Here is a 23477-nt window from a genome sequence, read left to right on the forward strand (position 1 = left end):
GGAAATGTATAAATCACTTTTAAAATGTAGGGAAATATGATCCAACAGGGTAAGAAACTGAACAAAATATCCAGGATCTAAAAATGAAAATAGAAACCATGAAGAAATAAAAAAGGGTGACAACCCACAAGATGAAAAGCATAGAAAAGAAATTAGCAGTTATAGATGCAAGCAATATTGACAGAATACAAGAGATACAAGAAAGAATCTAAGGAATAGAAGATACCATAGACAATATTGACACAATAGTCCAAGAAAATAGAAAGTGCAAAAAGCTCCTAATTCAAATATCCAGGATATGCAGGACACAATGAACAAAACAGTATCTAAGAATAGTAGTAATAGAAGAGAGTGAGGATTCTAAATTTAAAGAGACAGAAAACATCTGAAATAAAATCACAGAAGAAAACTTTCCTAACCTGAGAAAGCAGTGGCCATAAACTTAAAAGAAGCATAAAAAATACCAGATACATTGGACCAGAAAAGAAATTACTCCTATGTTATAATAATCAAAACACTAAATGTGCAGAACAAAGAAAGAATATTAAATGACTTAAGGGAACAAGGCCAAATAACGTATAAAGTCAACCTATAAAATGATACCAGGATTCTCAAAAAGCCAGAACTTTCACAGGTATCAGGAAGTCTATAAACAAACACAAGTGCCAGGCTATGATGCTTAGCAAAACTCTCAATTGCTATAGATGGAGAAAGCAATATATGACATTTCAAAACCAATTATAAACAATTTATATCCATTAAGCCAACCCTGCAGATGATAATAGAAGAAAAACTCTAACCCAAGGCAGAAAATGTCACACAAGAAAAACCAAGAAATTAATATTCTCACAACAAACCCAAAAGAAGAGAACCACACAAACATTATTCCACCTCTCACCACAAAAATGAAAACAAAACAAAACAAAACAAAAACAATCATTGATCTTTAATATCTCTCAAAATCAGTGAACACAATTCCTCAATGAAAGGACATAGACTACCAGAGTGAATATGTAAATAGAACCCAACAGATTTCCGCATATAAGAAACACACCTCAGTGACAAAAACTCATATTACTTCACAGCTAATGTCTGAAAAATACTTCCAAGGAAGTGGTCCCAAGGAAAAAACTGGAGTAGCCACTCTAATATCAAATAAAATTGAATTTCAACCAAAAGTTTTAAAAAATGATGAAGAAATTCACTTCATACTACTCAAAGAAAAATTTTACCATGAACTCTCAATTCTGAATATCTATGACCCAAATGCAAGGGCACCCCATTCTCAGCATTTCAAAGTATTTTATCAAAAATGAACCATATAATCAGATGCAAAATAAGCCTCAATACATAAAAATATATCGAAACTATCCAATGCATTGTATTGAATCTTCACTGACTAAAGCTGGTCTTATATAATAACCAAAAGAACAAGAACAACAACAACAATAACAACATCCACAACAACAGAATTAAATTTCACATATGCACAGAAGGTAAGCCTCAACTCGACGAAGAAATAATTTTTTTTTTACAATTTATAACACAATTAAAACAAAATGTAAGCAGTACCAAGAGGAAAACCCATCTCTGTCTGCTTCCATAAAGAAATTTGAGAAATCATACACTAGTAGCTTAAAAGCATATCTGAAAGTTCTAGAAACAAAAGAAACAAATATACTCAAGAAGAGTAGATTGCAGGAAATATTCAAACTCAGGAATGGAATCAAACAAGTAGAAACAAAGAGATTTTTTATAATCAACAAAACTAGTAGCTGGCTCTTTGAGAAAATAAAGAAGATAAAGAAACCCTTTGCTAAGCTAAATAGAGAGCACAAAGACACTATCCAAATAACATATTTAGAAAAGAAAAGAGGAAATTCAAATAAGACCTTACAACAGAAGTCTAAACTCAACAAAACTAAAAATTTAGGATGAATGCACAATTTCTAGATAAATAAAAGGTATCAAAGTTAAATCAGGATCAGATAAGCCATCTAAACTTTCCCATAACCCCTAGACAAAAAGAAGCTGTCATAAAAGTCTCTCAACCAAAAAAAAAAAAAAAATCCTAGGGCCAGGTTTTAGTGCAGGATTCTCAAAGACTTTCAAAGAACATCTTATATCAATACTTCTGAAATCATTCCACAAAATAGAAAGGAAGGAACACTGCCCAGAAGCTAATGCCTAAACCACACCAAGATCCAAGAAAGACAACTTCACACTAATTTCCCTTATGAGTATTGATGTGAAAATAATTAATTTTTTTCAATCCAAATCTAAAAACACATCAAAACAATCATTCACCCTGTAAACTTCATCCCAGGGATCAATAGTTGTTTCAATATGTGGAAATATGGCAAATTAATTTGCTTTATAAAGAAATACAAAGAAAAATATATGAACAACTCATTAGATTCTGAAAAAGCCTTTGACAAAAATGCCTTTTCATATTAAAATTCTTCAAAAGATAAGAAATTAAAGGTTTATACCTAAGTAAAACCAATATGCAGCCAACAAAGAGTCAACATTAAATTAAATGGATAAAATTTGTAACAATCCCACTGCAATCAGAAACAAGAAAGGATGCTCATTCTTTTCCTATTTATTCAATATTGTACTCAAAAGTCTAGCCTTACCAAGTATATAACAAAAGGCAGTCACAGCAATACAAGTTGGAAAGCTCGAAGACACAATATCACTATTTGTGGTTGATATAATAATATGTGACTACAAAAATTCCACCTGAAAACTCCAACTGCTGATAAACAGCTTCAGCAAACTGTCTGGATATAAAATTAACTCAAACAAGTCAGCAGCCTTCTTCTCTTCAAAAGAAAAATGTGCAGAGAAAGAAGTTAGGGAAATAACACACAGCAAAATAGTCATACATAATATAAACTGTTTTGGTGTAACTCTAGCCAAGAAAGTGAAAGATCTGTATGACAAGAACTTCAAGTCTCTAAAAGAGAAATCAAAGAAGTTTTAAGAAGAAAGATCGATCACCCATGTCCATGAATTGGCATAATTAACATATTAAAAGTGGACAATTTAACAAAAACAATCAACAGATTAAATATAATCCCCATCAAAATGCCAACTCAATTCTTCACAGAGATAGAAAGCCAATTCTCGAAATTAATTGGTAATCCAAAAAACCCAGCACAGCTAAAACCATTCTCAACAATAAAAAGAAAAAAAGAAAAAGGCTGGAGAGATGGCTCAGCGGCTAAGAGCACCCGACTACTCTTCCAGAGGTCCTGAGTTCAATTCCCAGCAACCACATGGTGGCTCACAACCATCTGTAAAGAGATCCGATGCCCTCTTCTGGTGTATCTGAAGACAGCTACAGTGTACTTATATATAATAAATGAATAAATCTTAAAAAAAAATCTGTGGGAATTGCTATCTCTGACTTCAAGCTCTACTACAGAACTATAGTGAGGGAAACCAAATGGCACTGGTACAGAAAAAAGCAGTTAAATTACATGGAATAGAATTGAAGACACAGAAATGAACCCACACACCTATGGTCACTTGATTTTGATAAAGAAGCTAAAACCGTCCAGTGGAAAAAAGAAAGAATTTTCAACAAATAGTGCTGTTTCAACTGGTGGTCATCATCTAGAAGAATGCAAACTGATCTACATATCACCTTGTACAAAGCACAAATACAACTGAATCAAGGACCTCCACATAAAACCAGATACAGCCAGACTACTAGAAGAGAAAGTGGAGAACAGCCTAAAACACATGGGCACTGGGGAATTTTTCCCAAACAGAAGAGCAATGGCTTATACTCTAAGATCAAGAATGTACAAAGGGAACCTCATAAAAATGAAAACTTCTGTAAAACTAAAGACACATTCAAGAGCTCAAAACAGCAGCCAACAAATTGGGAAATGATCTTCACCAATCCTACATCCAATATAATGCTAATTTCTAATATATACAAAGAACTCAAGAATTTTTTCTCTGGAGAAACAGTTAACCCAATTAAAATTGGATTTCAGAGCTATACAGAGAATGCTCAAATGATGTATATTTGAGAAGGGCCTAAAGAAATGTTCAACATCGTTAGTCATCAGGGAAATGCAAATCAAAACAACCTTGTGATTCCACTTCACACCTGTCTGAATGGCTAAGACCAAAAACTCAGGTAACAGTAGCTGCGCTACAGGATGTGCAGAAAAAGAAACACTCCTCCATTTTTTTGTGGAATTGCAAGCTGCTACAGCTCATTTAAAAATCAGTCTGGATTTTCCTCAGAAAATTGTACCTAGTTCTACCTGAGGACCCAACTGTACTAGTTCTGGGCATATACCCAAAAGATGTTCTATTGTATAACAAGGACACATGCACCACTATGTTCATAGCAGCCTTATTTGTAATAGTCAGAAGCTGGAAAGAACTGAGATGTCCTGAGCAAAGGAATGGATATAGAAAATGTTGTATATTTACACAAATGAGTACTACTCAGCTAATAAAAGCAATGACTACATAAAAATTTTAGGTCAATCAATGAAACTAGAAAATATGCTAAGTGAGGTAACAAAGTCACAAAAGAGCACACATGGGGATGCATTCACTTATAAGGGGATATTAACCCAAAAGCTCAAATTATCCAAGATACAATCCACAGACCACATGAAGCTAAAGAAAAAATACCACAATGTGGATGCTTCAGTTCTTCTTAGAAGGGTGACCAAATTACTCATGGGAAAATTTACATTGACACAGACTGTAGCAGGGGCTGAAATAAAGTTCCTTCGGAGATTGCCCCACTTGGGGATCCATGCCATAGGCAGTCACTATATTCAGTCACTATTGCTGAAGCCTAGAAGTGTTTGCTGAAAGGAGCCTGATATGGCTATCTCCTGAGAGGCTCTGCCAGAGCCTTACTGATACAGATGAGTGTAAACGATGGGTATTGGGTGTACCTGGAAGAGAATGGGGGACAAAAGACGCGAAGAAGGATGCCAAGACAAGAGTCTGATCAAGGCGACAACTTTATTTTTCCCCAAGGCTGAATTTATACCATAACATGGGTAACAGAGGGAAGGTGGAAGTAAGAAACATTTATGCAGGCCAAGGACACAGTATTCGTGTGGTCATGGAATTGGCTGATGTTGACAGGATGTCAGAAAGGTCACAGGTTTATCATATTATTAGTCAGCAGGACAACTTTATCATATGATTATTTTTCTTGACCACCAGATTTGTATTAGTCTTCTGGAGCTGGCTGGGGATTTTCCATGAACCTAGTCATACTTAATTCTAACATCAACAATGGAGGGCTTCAAGGGCATCGCTATCAACAGACGAGGATGCTCAGAGCTAAACTTTGTACTGGACATGGCGACTACAATGGAAGAGTTAGAGAAAGAACTGATTAGCTGAAAGGGTTTGCAACTCCTTATGAATAATAAAACTATCAACCAACAGACCCTCTTCAGACGTCCCACGGTGAAAATTACCAACAAATGAGTGCAAAATGATAAACCAAGGACGCCTTCTGCATATGTAGTAGAGCATGGCCTTGTCTTCAATGAATAGAAGGAAAAACCCTTGGTTCTGCGAAGGCTTCATTTCCCCATGTATTGGAATGCTAGAGCATTGAGTTGGGAGTGGGTGGTGGATAGTGGGAACATCTTGATAAAAGCAGGCCAAAAGGGGTGAGGAGGTTTGGGGGAGGCTGAAAACAGAATTATACTTGGAAGGTAAATACATAAAATATTCAATAAAAAAGAAATATTCAAATCCCGTGGGAGGGAGAGCTAAACCTTCAGAGAGGCAGACACGCCCGGGAAACCAGAAGAGACTGCACTCTGCACACACATCTCGGACGCCAGAGGAAAACACCAAACGCCATCTGGAACCCTGGTGCACTGAAGCTCCCGGAAACGGCAGCGCAGATCTTCCTGGTTGCTGCCGCCACAGAGAGCTCATGGGCAGCACCCCGCAAGCGAACTTGAGCCTCGGGACCACAGGTAAGACCAACTTTTCTGCTGCAAGTGACCTGCCTGGTGAACTCAAAACACAGGCCCACAGGAACAGCTGAAGACCTGTAGAGAGGAAAAACTACACGCCCGAAAGCAGAACACTCTGTCCCCATAACAGGCTGAAAGAAAACAGGAAAACAGGTCTACAGCACTCCTGCCACACAGGCTTATAGGGCAGTCTAGCCACTGTCAGATATAGCAGAACAAAGTAACACTAGAGATAATCTGATGGTGAGAGGCGCAGGCATCCAAGCAACAGAAACCAAGACTACATGGAACCATCGGAGCCCAAATATCCCAAAAAAACAAACATGGAATATCCAAACACACCAGAAAAGCAAGATCTAGTTTCAGAATCATATTTGATCATGATGCTGGAGGACTTCAAGAAAGAAGTGAAGAACTCCCTTAGAGAACATGTAGAAGCCTACAGAGAGGAATCGCAAAAATGCCTGAAAGAATTCCAGGAAAACATAAATAAACAAGTAGAAGCCCATAGAAAGGAGACACAAAAATCCCTGAAAGAATTCCAGGAAAACATAAATAAACAAGTAGAAGCCCATAGAGAGGGGACACAAAAATCCCTGAAAGAATTCCAGGAAAACACAATCAAACAGTTGAAGGAATTAAAAATGGAAATAGAAGCAATCAAGAAAGAACACATGGAAACAACCCTGGATATAGAAAACCAAAAGAAGACACAAGGAGCTGTAGATACGAGCTTCACCAACAGAATACAAGAGATGGAAGAGAGAATCTCAGGAGCAGAAGATTCCATAGAAATCATTGACTCAACTGTCAAAGATAATGTAAAGCAGAAAAAGCTACTGGTCCAAAACATACAGGAAATCCAGGACTCAATGAGAAGATCAAACCTAAGGATAATAGGTATAGAAGAGAGTGAAGACTCCCAGCTCAAAGGACCAGTAAATATCTTCAACAAAATCATAGAAGAAAACTTCCCTAATCTAAAAAAAAGATACCCATAGGCATACAAGAAGCCTACAGAACTCCAAATAGATTGGACCAGAAAAGAAACACCTCCCGTCACATAATAGTCAAAACACCAAACGCACAAAATAAAGAAAGAATATTAAAAGCAGTAAGGGAAAAAGGTCAAGTAACATATAAAGGCAGACCTTTCAGAATCACACCAGACTTCTCGCCAGAAACTATGAGAGCCGGAAGATCCTGGACTGATGTCATACAGACCCTAAGAGAACAAAAATGCCAGCCCAGGTTACTATTTCCTGCAAAACTCTCAATTAACATAGATGGAGAAACCAAGATATTCCATGACAAAACCAAATTTACACAATATCTTTCTACAAATCCAGCACTACAAAAGATAATAGGTAAAGCCCAACATAAGGAGGCAAGCTATACCCTAGAAGCAGCAAGAAACTAATCGTCTTGGCAACAAAACAAAGAGAAGAAAAGCACAGAAACATAACCTCACATCCAAATATGAATATAACAGGAAGCAATAATCACTATTCCTTAATATCTCTCAACATCAATGGCCTCAACTCCCCAATAAAAAGACATAGAGTAACAAACTGGATACGCAACGAGGACCATGTATTAAGCTGCCTACAGGAAACACACCTCAGAGACAAAGACAGACACTACCTCAGAGTGAAAGGCTGGAAAACAACTTTCCAAGCAAATTGTCAGAAGAAGCAAGCTGGAGTAGCCATTCTAATATCAAATAAAATCAATTTCCAACTAAAAGTCATCAAAAAAGATAAGGAAGGACACTTCTTATTCATCAAAGGAAAAATCCACCAAGATGAACTCTCAATCCTAAATATCTATGCCCCAAATACAAGGGCACCTACATACGTAAAAGAAACCTTACTAAAGCTCAAAACACACATTGCACCTCACACAATAATAGTAGGAGATTTCAACACCATATTCTCATCAATGGACAGATCATGGAAACAGAAATTAAACAGAGACTTAGACAGACTAAGAGAAGTCATGAGCCAAATGGACTTAACGGATATTTATAGATCATTTATCCTAAAGCAAAAGGATATACCTTCTTCTCAGCTCCTCATGGTACTTTCTCCAAAATTGACCATATAATTGGTCCAAAAACGGGCCTCAACAGGAGCAGAAAGATAGAAATAACCCCACGCGTGCTATCAGACCACCACGGCCTAAAACTGGTCTTCAATAACAATAAGGGAAGAATGCCCACATACACATGGAAATTGAACAATACCCTACTCAATGATAACCTGGTCAAGGAAGAAATAAAGAAAGAAATTAAAAACTGCTTAGAATTTAATGAAAATGAAGGTACAACATACCCAAACTTATGGGACACAATGAAAGCTGTGCTAAGAGGAAAACTCATAGCGCTCAGTGCTTGCAGAAAGAAACAGGAAAGAGCATATGTCAGCAGCTTGCCAGCACACCTAAAAGCTCTAGAACAAAAAGAAGCAAATAAACCCAGGAGGAGTAGAAGGCAGGAAATAATGAAACTCAGAGTTGAAATCAACCAAGTAGAAACAAAAAGGACCATAGAAAGAATCAACAGAACCAAAAGTTGGTTCTTTGAGAAAATCAACAAGATAGATAAACCCTTAGCCAGACTAACGAGAAGACACAGAGAGTGTGTCCAAATAAACAAAATCAGAAATGAAAAGGGAGACATAACTACAGATTCAGAGGAAATTCAAAAAATCATCAGATCTTACTATAAAAGCCTATATTCAACAAAACTTGAAAATCTGGAGGAAATGGACAATTTCCTAGACAGATACCAGGTACCGAAGTTAAATCAGGAACAGATAAACCAGTTAAACAACCCCATAACTCCTAAGGAAATAGAAGCAGTCATTAAAGGTCTCCCAACCAAAAAGGGCCAGGTCCAGACGGGTTCAGTGCAGAATTCTATCAGTCCTTCATAGAAGACCTCATACCAATACTATCCAAACTATTCCACAAAATTGAAACAGATGGAGCACTACCAAATTCCTTCTATGAAGCCACAATTACTCTTATACCTAAACCACAAAAAGACACAACAAAGAAAGAGAACTTCAGACCAATTTACCTTATGAATATCGATGCAAATATACTCAATAAAATTCTGTCAAACTGAATCCAAGAGAACACCAAAACAATCATCCACCATGATCAAGTAGGCTTCATCCAAGGCATGCAGGGATGGTTTAATATACGGAAAACCATCAACGTAATCCATTATATAAACAAACTGAAAGAACAAAACCACATGATCATTTCATTAGATGCTGAGAAAGCATTTGAGAAAATTCAACACCCCTTCATGACAAAAGTCCTAGATAGAATAGGAATTCAAGGGCCATACCTAAACATAGTAAAAGCCATATATAGCAAACCAGTCGCTAACATTAAACTAAATGGAGAGAAACTTGAAGCAATACCACTAAAATCAGGGACTAGACAAGGCTGCCTACTCTCTCCCTACTTAATCAATATAGTTTTAAGTTCTAGGCAGAGCAATCAAACAACACAAGGAGATCAAGGGGATACAGATTGGAAAAGAAGAAGTCAAAATATCAGTATTTGCAGATGATATGATAGTATATTTAAGTGAACCCAAAAGTTCCACCAGACAACTACTAAAACTGATAAACAACTTCAGCAGAGTGGCTGGGTATAAAATTAACTCAAATAAATCTGTAGCCTTCCTCTACACAAAAGAGAAACAAGCCGAGAAAGAAATTAGGGAAATGATACCCTACATAATAGTCCCAAATAATATAAAGTACCTCGGTCTGACTTTAACCCAGCAAGTAAAAGATATGTACAATAAGAACTTCAAGACTCTGAAGAAAGAAATTGAAGAAGACATCAGAAAATGGACAGATCTCCCATGCTCATAGATTGGCAGGATTAGTATAGTAAAAATGGCCATTTTACCAAAAGCGATCAATAGATTCAATGCAATCCCCATCAAAATACCAATTCAATTCTTCAAAGAGTTAGACAGAACAATTTGCAAATTCATCTGGAATAACAAAAAACCCAGGATAGCTAAAACTATCCTCAACAATAAAAGGGCTTCAGGGGAAATCACTATCCCTAAACTCAAGCAGTATTACAGAGTAATAGTGATAAAAACTGCATGATATTGTTACAGAGACAGGAAGATAGACCAATGGAATAGAATTGAAGATGCAGAAATGAACCCACACACCTATGGACACTTGATTTTTGACAAAGGAGCCAAAACCATCAATGGAAAAAAGATAGCATTTTCAGCAAATGGTGCTGGTTTACTGGAGGTCAACATGTAGAAGAATGCAGATTGATCCATGCTTATCACCCTGTACAAAGCTTAAGTCCAAGTGGATCAAGGACCTCCACATCAAGCCAGATACACTCAAACTAATAGAAAAAAATTTCCTGAACAAAACACCAATGGATTATGCTCTAAGATCAAGAATCGAGAAATGGGATCTCATAAAACTGCAAAGTTTATGTAAGGCAAAGGACACTGTGGTTAGGACAAAATGGCAACCAACACATTGGGAAAAGATCTTTACTAATCCTACAACAGATAGAGGGCTTATATCCAAAATATACAAAGAACTCAAGAAGTTAGACCGCAGAGAGACAAATAACCCTATTAAAAAATGGGGTCAGAGCTACACAAAGAATTCACAGCTGAGGAATGCCAAATGGCTGAGAAACACCTAAAGAAATATTCAACATCTTTAGTCATAAGGGAAATCCAAATCAAAACAAGCCTGAAATTTCACCTCATACCAGTGAGAATGGCTAAGATCAAAAACTCAGGTGACGGGGTTGGGGATTTAGCTCAGCGGTAGAGCACTTGCCTAGCAAGTGCAAGGCCCTGGGTTCTGTCCCCAACTCCGAAAAAAAGAAAAAAAAAAAAACTCAGGCGACAGCAAATGCTGGTGAGGATGTGGAGAAAGAGGAACACTCCTCCCTTGTTGGTGGGATGGCAGACTGGTACAACCATTCTGGAAATCAGTCTGGAGGTTCCTCAGAAAATTGGACATTGAACTGCCTGAGGATACAACTATACCACTCTTGGGCATATACCCAAAAGATGCCCCAACATATAAAATAGACTCATGTTCCACTATGTTCATAGCAGTCTTATTTATAATAGCCAGAAGCTGGGAAGAACCCAGATGCCCTTCAACAGAGGAATGGATACAGAAAATATGGTATATCTGCACAATGGAATATTACTCAGCTATCAAAAACAATGACTTTATGAAATTCATAGGCAAATGGAGGGACCTGGAAAATATCACCCTGAGTGAGGTAACCCAATCACAGAAAAACACACATGGTATGCACTCATTGATAAGTGGCTATTAGCCCAAATGCTCGAATTACCCTAGATGCACAGAACACATGAAACTCAAGACAGATGATCAAAATGTGAATGCTTCACTCCTTCTTTATAAGGTGAACAAGAATACCCTTGGCAGGGAATAGGGAGGCAAAGATTAAAACAGAGACAGAAGGAACACCCATTCAGAGCCTGCCCCACATGTTGCCCATACATATACAGCCACCCAATTAGACAAGATGGATGAAGCAAAGAAGCGCAGGCTGTCAGGAACCGGATGTAGATCTCTCCTGAGAGACACAGCCAGAATACAGCAAATACAAAGGCGAATGCCAGCAAACCACTGAACTGAGAACAGGACCCCCATAGAAGGAATCAGAGAAAGGACTGGAACAGCTTGAAGGGGCTGGAGACCCCATATGAACAACAATGCCAAGCAACCAGAGCTTCCAGGGACTAAGCCACTACCCAAAGACTATACATGGACTGACCCTGGACTCTCACCTCATAGGTAGCAATGAATATCCTAGTAAGAGCACCAGTGGAAGGGGAAGCCCTTGGTCCTGCCAAGACTGAACCCCCAGTGAACTAGACTGTTGGGGGGAGGGCGGTAATTGGGGGGAGGATGGGGAGCGGGAGGGGTTAGGGTGATGTTGGCCCAGAAACTGGGAAAGGGAATAACATTCGAAATGTAAATAAGAAATACTCAAGTTAATAAAGAAAAAAACGGAAAAAAATGTTCCACCATATAACAAGAGCATACAGTACATTATGTTCATAGCAGCCTTATTTTTAATAGCCAGAATGTAAAAAGAGCCCAGATGCCCTTCAACAGAGAAATGGATACAGAAAGTGTTGTCCTTTTATACCACACAGTTCTTTTCAGCTATTATAAACAGACTTCTTGAAATTCTTGTGCAAATGGATGGAACTAGAAAATATCATAAGCAAGGAAACCAGTCACCAAAGAACATACATGGTATGTACTACGGATAAGTGGTTATTGGCCTAAAAGCTCTGTAATACCCATTATATAATCCACAGACCACATGAAGCTCAAGAGGAGGAAGACCACAGTGTGGATGTTTCTGTTCTTCTTTGCAAATGGAGCAACATCTTTACAGAAGATAGAGGGTAGAAAGGATTTGGGAGAAAGAAAGGAGGGAATGGGGAAAAATGGGGCCAGAATCAGGTATGTGAATAGATGAGAATAATATACAGAGGGTTAGGAATTTAAACAAATGTGTGTAGCAATGGGTGAAGAGTAATGGGCAGTGGCCACCAACAAGTCCCAGATTTCACGAAAGCAATTGGCTCTGAGGACCCGAAGCAGATCAAATTTGTTAAAATGCTCAACAAATATAAGGAAAAACTTCTAGAAACCATAAAAAGAGGTTAGGCAAGGCCCCAAGTTGGGGGATTGGGACACCTCTCATCTCCAAATTTTTAGCTTAGAATGGCTCCTATTGAAAAGAAGTATGGCTACAAAGAGTGGAGCACATACTGAAGAACACATCATCCAAAGTCTGCCCCCCACCCTTGGGTCCTTCTTCCATTTAAAGAAACCAAATGCAAACACTATTGCTGATGCCAAGAAATGCTTGCAGATAGGAGCCTAGTATAACTGTCTCCTGAAAGGCTCTGTCAGAGGCTAACAAATACAGATGTGGGTGCTCCTCGCCAAACATTAGACTGAGCTTGGGTACCCAGCGCAGCTATTCAGGAAAGGACTGAAGGAGCTAAAGGGGTTTTCAACTACACTGGAATAACTACAATATCAACCAACCAGGCCTACTGTGGTTGTACACAAAGAAAGTGGAGGGACGCTGGGCAGGAAGCTTTTACTGGAGTTTTAGTGACTAGTGTGGCCTTTTGACTATGGGGACTTTCTCCCTGAGCTACAAACTAGGACAAAGCATCAAAAGAGGAGTTGTTGAGGAGAGAGTGTGAAAAAAATCTGAGAGTGGAGGAAATCTTTTGGCAGGACCAGACTTGGAATTCTGTTTGGTAGCATGTATTTCGGTGACAGCAGGGTTTATCTGTAATCTGAGTTGGAAACTTGGACATGAGTGAAGAAGAGGGAGGGAAGAATGTCTTTAGGGCTGAGGAACTAGAGAGAAAATAGAGTACCTTAAGCAAAGAAGACTCCATGTTTTCTGGTAGACATAGTCAAGCTTGTGCCATAGGTTTCCGCTTGAGATGTATGGAGAATTTAGCAGCAAGGTGGGAAGGCAAGCTAACTATTGTATTAGTTAGAGAGTGAGGAAAGTACACAAGCATGCAGTCTACCTTGCTTTCTGGCAGGCATATTCTGCATTTTGGCTGCTGTTGTCTGCTAGAAGGAACCTAGAAACAGGAAAGGAGACATTTTTCTCACCTTTCTTCGCTACAATACTCTAAAAAAAAAGGTTTAGTTTTTCTGTGCAATATATCAATACCTGTTATGAATTTCTTTACATTTCTTAGAAGAACGATTGCTCCTAGTTTTTGATAAATTTCTCTAGATTTTATATTGATCATAGGAATTTACATTTGTACCAAACATGTTTATGTGCAAAAGTTCTTCGAATCACATCAAAATTATGTGTGTATACCTATAGCAACCATAACTGCAAACATCAACTAGCAATCAACATACAAAATGTTTTTGATGAAGTAAGACCATGTTATTGGTATATTGCGGTTCTAGACCTTGTCCCATAACCGCATATGATCCAAAGTGCTGAGAAAAAAAAACTTTCCTTGTTGTATGTTATACACTTTAATTTAGAATTTCAATCAACTAATCAAACAAACTTTGTGGTACCTTGTAAATTTCTAGGCCTCAACCACATACTCAAGATAAAAGTCATTAATACTTTGCATTATTTCTATCTCTGGTGGATAGTGTTACCCCCAGACTTCACATACTACTTTGTTTTTGTTTGATTTTTTGTTTTTGTTTTCATTGCCTTTCAAGGAATTCTTCAGTTAGGGGGATTTTGAGATACTTTTTCTAAACACTACTGACTATCCTAAAACTAACTGTTGAATCTAAAGGCCTCTAACCCTCTGGGGATTGGTCCAGGTATAATATTCTGTAGATAAAGAAAGAAAATCAGCCTAAGTTTGAAGACTCTACTGCTAGGTTTTGTAATTCCTCTTACTTATAGTGAACATTAACTTCAGTGAAAGAGCAAGACAGGGTGCATCCCATCAATAACAGGATTCCTTAACATATTGATTAGGGAAGCCATCCTTCATTATAGGAATGGTGAAACATCCATTGCATAAATAAAAAGAAACTAGAATCACATAATAATAATCCTCAGAATGTAAGATATATAAGAAAATATTTAGATCCCATGACAAATTTATATTTAAAAATAAAGAGTAGACGTACAAAAATACTTAAGGACAATATTCTAAAGTATTACACAAAATAGAAGCAAAAGAAACACTACCAAAGCATTAAATGAAGCCACAATTACACTTGTACTCAAACCACAGAAATATACAACCAAGTTAGAGAACTTCAGAACAGTTTCCCTTATGAATATTGATGTAAAAGTACTCTATATAATTTTTCAAGACTGAATCCAAGAACACATTAAAGCAATCATTCACGATGATCAAGTAGGCTTCATCTCAGGGATGCAGGGATGGTTCAGTATATGGAAATCCATCAACATAATCCCTTATTGAAACAAACTCAAAGAAAAACCACATGGTCATTTCATTAGATGCTGAGAAAGCATTTGACAAAATTCAACACCCCTTCATGATAAAAGTCCTGGAAAGAATAGGAATTCAAGGCCCATACCTAAACATAGTAAAAGCCATATACAGCAAACCATTTGCTAGCATTAAACTAAATGCAGAGAAACTTGAAGCAATCCCACTAAAATCAGGGACTAGAAAAGGCTGCCCACTCTCTCCCTACTTATTCAATATAGTTCTTGAAGTTCTAGCCAGAGCAATCAGACAACAAAAGGAGATCAAGGGGATACAGATCGGAAAGAAGAGGTCAAAATATCACTATTTGCAGATGACATGATAGTATATTTAAGTGATCCCAAAAGTTCCACCAGAGAACTACTAAAGCTGATAAACAACTTCAGCAAAGTGGCTGGGTATAAAATTAACTCAAACAAACCTGCAGCCTTCCTATAGTCAATGAGTAACAAGACTGAGGAAGCAATTAGGGAAACAACATCCTTCACAATAGTCACAAATAATGTAAAATACTTTAGTGGGACACTAACCAAGTAAGTGAAAGTCTGTATGACAAGAATTTCAAGTCTCTGAAGAAATAAATTGAAGATCTCAGAGCTGGAAAGATCTCCCATGCTCGTGTATTTGCAGGATTAATATAGTGAAAGTGGCCATCTTTCCAAAATCAATGCACAGATTCAGTGGAATTCCCATCAAATTTCCAACTCAATTCTTTGTAGAGCTAGAAAGAGCAATTTGCAAATTCATTTGGAATAACCAAAACCCAGGATACTGAAAAATATTCTCGATAATAAAAGAATTCTGCAGGAATCACCATCCCTGTCCTAGCATTGTAGAGCAATCCTGGTAAAAACTGCATGGCGTTGGTATAGAAAAGAGATGGTAGATCAATGGAATATACTTGAAGACCCAGAAATGAACCCACAAACCTATGGTCACTTAAACTTTGACAAATAAGCTAAAACCATCCAGTGGAAAAAAGACATAGTTTCAAAAAGTGGTGCTGATTTAACAGTAGGTCAGCCTGTAGAAGAATACAATTTGACACATTCTTATATCTTTATACAAAGCCCAACATAAGTGGATCAAAGACCTCCACCTAAAACCAGATAAACTGATACTAACAGAAGAGAAAGTGGCAAGACTCTTGAACACATATGTAAAGGGGAAATTTTTCTGAACAAACACAAATGGCTCATGCCCTTAGATTAAGAATCAAAAGTGGGACCTCATAAAACTGCCAAGTTCTGTAAGGCAAAGGACACTGTAATAGAACCAAACAGGAACCAGCAGATTAGGAAAAGATCTTTACCATCCCTGCATTTAATAGACGGTAATATCCAGTACACATAAATTTGTCAAGAAGTACACTCCATAGAATCATATAACCCTATTACAAAATGGTGTACAGAGCTAAACAAAGACTGAAAGTAAAATGAAAATTGATCAACATTCTTAGTCATCTGCGAAATGCAATTCCAAAGAACTGTGAGATTCCACCAGTCAGAATGGCTAAGATCAAAATCTCAGGTGACAGCAGATGCTGAGAAGGATGTCAAGAAAGAGAAACTCTCCTCCGTTGTTGGTGGGATTGCAAGCTGGTACAACCTCTTTGGAAGTCATTCTGGCAGTTCCTTGGAAAATTAGACTTAGTACTACCTGAGGACCCAGCTAAACCACTACTGTGCATATACCCAAAAGATGCTCCAATATATAACAAGGACATATGCTCCACTGTGTTCATAGCAGCCTTATTTATAATAGCCCAAAGCTGGAAAGAGCACAGATGCCCTTCAACAGAAGAATGTATACAGAAAATGTGGTGGATATACACAATGGAGTACTACTCAGCTATCAAAAACAATGACTTCATGAAATTCACAGGGAAATGGATGGAACTAGAAAATATCATCCTGAGTGTCGTAACCCAATCAGAGAAAAGCACACATGGTATGCACTAAATGACAGGTGGGTATTAGCCCAAAAGCTCGAAATACCCAAGATCCAATCTACAGACCACATGAAGCTCAAGAAAAAGGATGACCAATACTCACATACGTCCACCACTTCTTTAAAAGGGCAGCAAGAATACGCATAGGAGGTGATAGGGCGGCAAAGTTTAGAGCAGAGACTGAAGGGATGGCCACTCAGAGACTGCCCCTCCTGGGGCCCATATATAGACAGCCAGCAAATCTAGGTAAGATGGATAAAGCTAGGAAGTGCATGCTGACAGGAACCAGATATAGATTTCTCCTGAGAGACACAGACAGAGCATGTCAGAAACAGAGGAGAATGCTAGCAGCAATCCACTGAACTGAGAATGGGGTTCTTGGTGGAGGAATTAGAGAAAGGATTGAGAGAGCTGAAGGGTCTTGCAGCTTCATAAGAACAGAAATACCAACCAAACAGCTGCCAAGGAGTAAACCACTAACAAAAGACTACAGATGGGTTGACCGTGGGCTCCAACTGCATATGTAGCAGAGAATAGCCTTGTTGGGGCACCAATGGAAGAAGCCCTTGGTCTTGCCAAGGTTGGGACAACCAGTATTGGGCAATGTCCGGTGGGGCAGGAAGGGGGAGGTGTACGGGGAAGAGAACACCCTTACAGAAGAAGAGGAGGGGAATGGCATAGGGGGCTTATGTCTGGGAAACCAAGAAAAAGAATGATATTTGAAATGTAAATTTCAAAAATTATGTTAAAAAAAAACTAAAAAAGAAAACAAAAAGCAAAAAAACAAAAACCAAAAAAGGATACTTTTAAAAATGAAGAAATTTTAATTTAAAATCTATGAAGTTCAAACTGAAGTATGAACTTCAAAAGTTATGTATTTGAATGTTTGCGTTAATTCAGAAATGCTTTACTAAAAACGGTTTTACAGAATTGTTCTATTGTTAGTAAGATTAAAAACTGTTCTGGATATCTAATTACTCTTCTGGATGTTTAATTTGACACAAAATTCTTACTAGATCCTATAAATATCAAATATAAGACTGTAAATTGATGATGTCCACATTTCGGTCTTCAATCTTCTTTTTCATATTGTCTGTGAGTTGTATTTTGGGCATTCTGAGCTTTTTGCCTAACACAACTTATCAATGAGTACATACCATTTGTGTTCTTTTGTGAATTGGTCACCTCATTCAGGTATGATATTTTCTCATTCCATTTATCTGTCTGCAACATTTACACAGTCATTGCTTTTAATATCTAGGTAGTATTCCATTGTGTACCATCTTTTTTGTATCCATTCCTTCAGTGCAGAACTCATGAGTTGTTTCCAATTTCTGGCTGTAGTTAATAATGTTATGAACATAGTGAAATATTTGTCCTGGTTTTATGTTGGAGCATCTTTTGGTATATGCCCAGAAGTGGTATAGCTGGGTCTTCAGAAAGTCCTATGTCCAGTATTCTGAGGAACCAGCAGACTGATTTTGATCGTGGTTGTACCAGATTGAAAATTTTTACCTACAATGGAGAAATGTTCCTTTCTCCACATCCTCTCCAGCATCTACTTTCACCTGAATTTTTCATTCTATCTCATATGTTGTGCTTCCATTTTCATTAAACTCTAGAAGTCTTTCCAATTCTCTCCCTTTCTTTCTTTCTTTCTTTCTTTCTTCCTTCCTTCCTTCCTTTCCTTCTTTCTTTCTTCTTTCTTTCTTTCTTTCTTTCTTTCTTTCTTTCTTTCTTTCTTTCTTTCTTTCTTCTCTGACCAAGCAAACATTAAATAGATAGTTGTTCAGCTTCCTTGTACATGTGGGCTTTTTGGTATTTTTGTTATTCCGAAAAACATCCTTAGCCTATGCTGGTCCAATAGAATCCATGGGATTAATTCAATGTTTTGTATCTGTTGAGGTTTGTTTTATGTCTGATTACAAGGTCAGTTTTTGTATAGTAGTAGGAGGTGATGAGAACATGGTGTAAGCTTTTGTTTTAGGGCAAAATGTTTTGTAAGATATCTGATAAATCAATGTTTATCAGAGTACAGCAAATACAGAGGCGAATGCCAGCAGCAAACCACTGAACTGAGAACAGTACTCCCGTTGAAGGAATCAAAAAAAGAACTGGAAGAGCTTGTAGGGTCTCGATACCCCATATGAACAACAATGCCAAGCAACCAGAGCTTCCAGGGACTAAGTCACTACCTAAAGACTACACATGGACTGACCCTGGACTCTGACCTCATAGGTAGCAATGAATATCCTAGTAAGAGCACCAGTGGAAGGGGAAGCCCTTGGTCCTGCTAAGATTAAACCCACAATGAACGTGATTGTTGGGGGGAGGGCGGCAATGGGGAGGGGAACACCCATAAAGAAGGGAAGGGGGGGCTTAGGGGGAGATTGGCCCGGAAACCAACCGGGAAAGGGAATAACACTCGAAATGTAAATAAGAAATACTCAAGTTAATTTAAAAAAAAATAAATACTCAAGTTAGTAAAGATAAAAAAAAAATCAGTGACCCATGTTAATCTGGATTGCACAAGAGCTGTCACTTCCTCTGACCATATAAATGACTATAATTGATCAAAAAAATACATTCTACATTTAAAACATGTTTTATTTGCCTTTATAATAATTCAGTTGTGGTATTTACACAATGGATATAATTTCATTATCTGTTACAGAACTTTTTAAAACTTATTTTACATAGTATGGGTAAACGCCTCCAAGGTGATTGGCGTACAAACTACTGTACTCCAATCAACTTGGCCATTTTTCACAAAATTGGAAACAATTCTACCTCAATACCTCCATACCAAGCTATATCTCTTCTGGATATATGAATATTAATATATACATATATGTGGATATATGTTTATATTATGTTTGTATATATACACATATATATAAATATATATATACAAATATATATATATGTTTATTTATGATGGCCAGGAGCTGGAAATACCCCAGATGTCTCTCAGCTGATAAATGGATAAAGAAAATTTGGTCTATTTATAAAATGCAGTAGTATAAAGTGTTTAGAAACAAAGATGTCATGAAATTCAAAAGCAAATTGATGGACTAGGAAATATGCTTCTTAGTGCATGGTGTGTTCTTGCTTATAAGGGAATATTAGCCATAAAGGGCAGGATAACCACACTGCAATTACAGACTCAAAGAAGCCAAAATAAAAAGTCAGAGGAGCATGCTTGAATATTTAACAGAAGGGGAAATAAACTGAAATTGGGGGTGGAGGAGTAGGGGCAACTCAGTGGGAGAGGGTGTGGGAAGGGTAACAGAATAGGTACATCAAACGAAGGGAAAGAAGGGGAGAGAGAATAAAAATTGGCAATGGGCAAGGGTGGAGGGCAGTGTCTATGAAGTGACACTAGCAGATTTCCTATCAGTGAGCGGTATGTATCTTGACATGGCCACATCCTATAGGCAGACAGGACTTCCACTTTAGGGATAAGGACACTTACCCACCTAGAAAAAAGTTACATCCTGAAAGTGTCTTACCTACATTGTATACAGAAACAGTGGTGGAGCAGAGACTGATGTAATGGCCAACCATTGACTAACCCAAATCAGACGCACCCCATGGGCAAGAATCAATTCCTGACATTATGATACTCTCTTATGCTTGCAGAGAGGATCATAGCTTAACTGTCTTCTGACAGGATCCACCTAGCAGCTGATGGAAATAGTTAAAGCAACTCACTCCCAACCATTAGATACTCACAGAGTCTTGTAGAAAAGTTTGAGGAGAGATTGAGATACCTGAGTGGGTAGAAACTCCACAGGAAGTTCAGCAGCATCAACATACCTCTACCTATGGGGACTCAAAAACGTAAACTCCAACTAAAGATCATACATGGACAGAACCTGGGCCACTGCCATAAATGTAGTAGACATGCATTTTGGTCTTTATTTGGGTCCCAAGTGAAGTGGAAAGTCTCCCTGATTCTGTAGACTGCCTGTAGATCCTATACCTTTAAATAGGCTTTCTTGTCTGGTATCAGTGGTAGAGGATGTGTGCAATCCTCTGCTGATTTGACATGTCAGGGTGGGGAGATAATAAGGTGGCTCTTTCTTCTCAGAGGTCGAATGGAGCGAATGGGTAGAAGAGAGTGGGTATTGAGTAAAAAACAGTGTGAGATGGGGACTAGGAAGAAGGGGTTGATGTTGAATTTTTAATTGAATGATGGAATGAATATATGAATGACTACATAAACAAATAACTAATGTAAAAAAATAAATTTCCCCACAATGCATGTCATTTCCTTTCATTAGTGATGTTGTTTACAGTACCTCATGATGGTAGATTTCTAGGTCTAATGTTTGCTCTTCATTAACTAAATCATCCAAATTACTGAACATGTCTATAGTGGGAAATAGTGAAAAAATGCATGCAATATCCCAATTTGCTTTTCTCTGGCCCCATGTAGCACCTTGTAGAGACCACAATCCTAGGGCTCTCTTGTCTCAGACGCTGTTCATATTTCTAGCCAGGCTTGGCATATTCTCTTGCCCAGAGCTCTTGAAATATCTTCCCTGAACTTGCTAAGTTCCCTTGGTAGGTCACTATCACAGCAGCCCCACACATCTAAATTCTGCATGGCCCTTACCACCCTCTTCAAAACAGTTGGATTCCATACCAATGTAGAAAAACACTATACAAAATTAGTTTAGAAAGAACAGGTAACTCAACCATTGGCTGCAATTACAAACATCCTAAAAATTAAATCCTATGGTGGCTCATCTAAGGCCTCCAGTTAGTGACATCTTTAACCCTAACCTCTCTCTCCATCCCAAAAGCATCAAATCCCATTTGTCCCACTCTCTTCTTCCCCATTTGACTTGAAAGTCCCCTCTGCTTACTCAGTGATTGGTACTCTTAAATCATTATTCATTAAGGAAAGGTACTTGCCACACCTGTCTAACACAAATATTTCACAGTGCACATTTGTCTCCGTTACAACAGCTTGAATCTTCTCTCTATGTACAGAGGCCAGACTGGTCAGATCATTGGCCTGGAATTCCTAAGAGTAGCCAAGACTTGGAAGTGAGAGTGTTCCTGTAGCTAGAAAATATATTTGACATTCAACAGAAAAAGTTCAACAGGGTGGGAAGTAGCAAGCTAAGTTCAATAAATAACATTGTGACAGTGATCTTGAGATGTAGCATCATGGGTAAGGTAACCCAATCACAAAGACAAGAAAAGAAAAAAAATCACACATGATATATACTCAGTGATATGTTATTAGCCCAATATCTCAGACTCTCCAGGCTAGAATCCACAGACCACATTAAGATCAAGGAGAAGGAAGACGAAAGTGGAGATGCTGTAGTCCTCTTTACAAGAGGAAATAAAGATATTCATAGGAAGGTAAGTGGACATAGCGTTTTGAGAAGAGACTGAAGCAATGGCCATTCAGAGTCTGCCACATCTGGTGATCTGCCATACTTATATTTTACCAAGAAACTTGTTTTAATAGAACTATGCAATGTGAACCCATGAAATTTTACACAAAAGTCCCTCACAAACTTACATCTCAGTCTTACAGATCTCTCATTTCTCAAGTGAGTACCATTTTGCTTTCATTGTATCTATCCATGTGAATTGTTTATTTCACCACTATGAAAATAGTATTGCCCTAGAATACCCTGGTCAAATTCAACCTCGTTCACAAGGCCTATTCAGATATATATCCCTAAACAATGATTTCCATTACACATCTCTTCTTTAATGTTAATGTGCCATTTACAGTGACAATTTCTCAGATTCTTGTCTTACTCATTTAACTTAAATCACTAAAGGAAATAATTGATTCATAAATGTATCTTCAGACATTTTACAATATTATACTATAGTATGTAATGTCCATAATTCATACATACTATGTGATTTCCCAAAATATGTCCAACCGAAATGAATGTAAATGAAATTCATAATTAACTACTTGCCAGAATAAAATTTGTATTCTTTATACCTCCAATATTCTTGAGTATCAACTTCTGTTTATTTCTGTAGCCTCTTATCTGTAATTAAAGAGATATGAAATGGTAACTTCAATAAGTGTGAATGAAATTACCTGATTTAGGAAAGTCATTTAAAAAAAAACATTGTATAAAGATTGGTGCTATGGATATACCTATCTACAGTCCAGTGATTTACACAAACATCCACCACCACAAAAACAGGACAAAAATTCATTTTGATCCTAAAGCTTTATTCGTATGTTTCCTGGCAGGATGTTCTTTAATCTCTAGAGCAAGATTGCTCAGAATTACCATATATTCTCATTAACTTCATTAAAATTATAGCAAAGGTTGTTTTTGCTATAATCAAGAGTGATTTTGATTAATACTTAGGAAATCAAACCCCTCGCCAGCAGTGGGAATGAGAACAACCTTTTCAGTCAGTCGTCCTTTCTCTTCCTTCTCTCCCCTTCTTGCAAAAGGCCAAAGATACAAATGCACCAGAG

General features: G+C 37.7%; 1 long non-coding RNA gene and 1 pseudogene across 2 annotated transcripts in view; one reads left to right on the top strand and one right to left on the bottom strand.

Moving 5' to 3' along the window:
* The window catches only part of LOC148001994 (uncharacterized), a 741081-nt pseudogene that overhangs the window by 413751 nt on the left and 303853 nt on the right, over window positions 1-23477 (top strand). The window lies entirely within an intron of this gene.
* LOC120099624 (uncharacterized) overlaps window positions 1-23477 on the bottom strand; it is a 67546-nt gene that overhangs the window by 3878 nt on the left and 40191 nt on the right. The window contains exon 2 of the long non-coding RNA XR_015634496.1: window positions 22983-23031. This is a non-coding gene — a long non-coding RNA (uncharacterized LOC120099624). The remainder of the gene's footprint in view (window positions 1-22982; window positions 23032-23477) is intronic.

Source organism: Rattus norvegicus, chromosome 12, assembly GCF_021556685.1.
Source record: "Rattus norvegicus strain SHRSP/BbbUtx chromosome 12, alternate assembly SHRSP_T2T, whole genome shotgun sequence".
Classification (NCBI taxonomy): domain Eukaryota; kingdom Metazoa; phylum Chordata; class Mammalia; order Rodentia; family Muridae; genus Rattus; species Rattus norvegicus.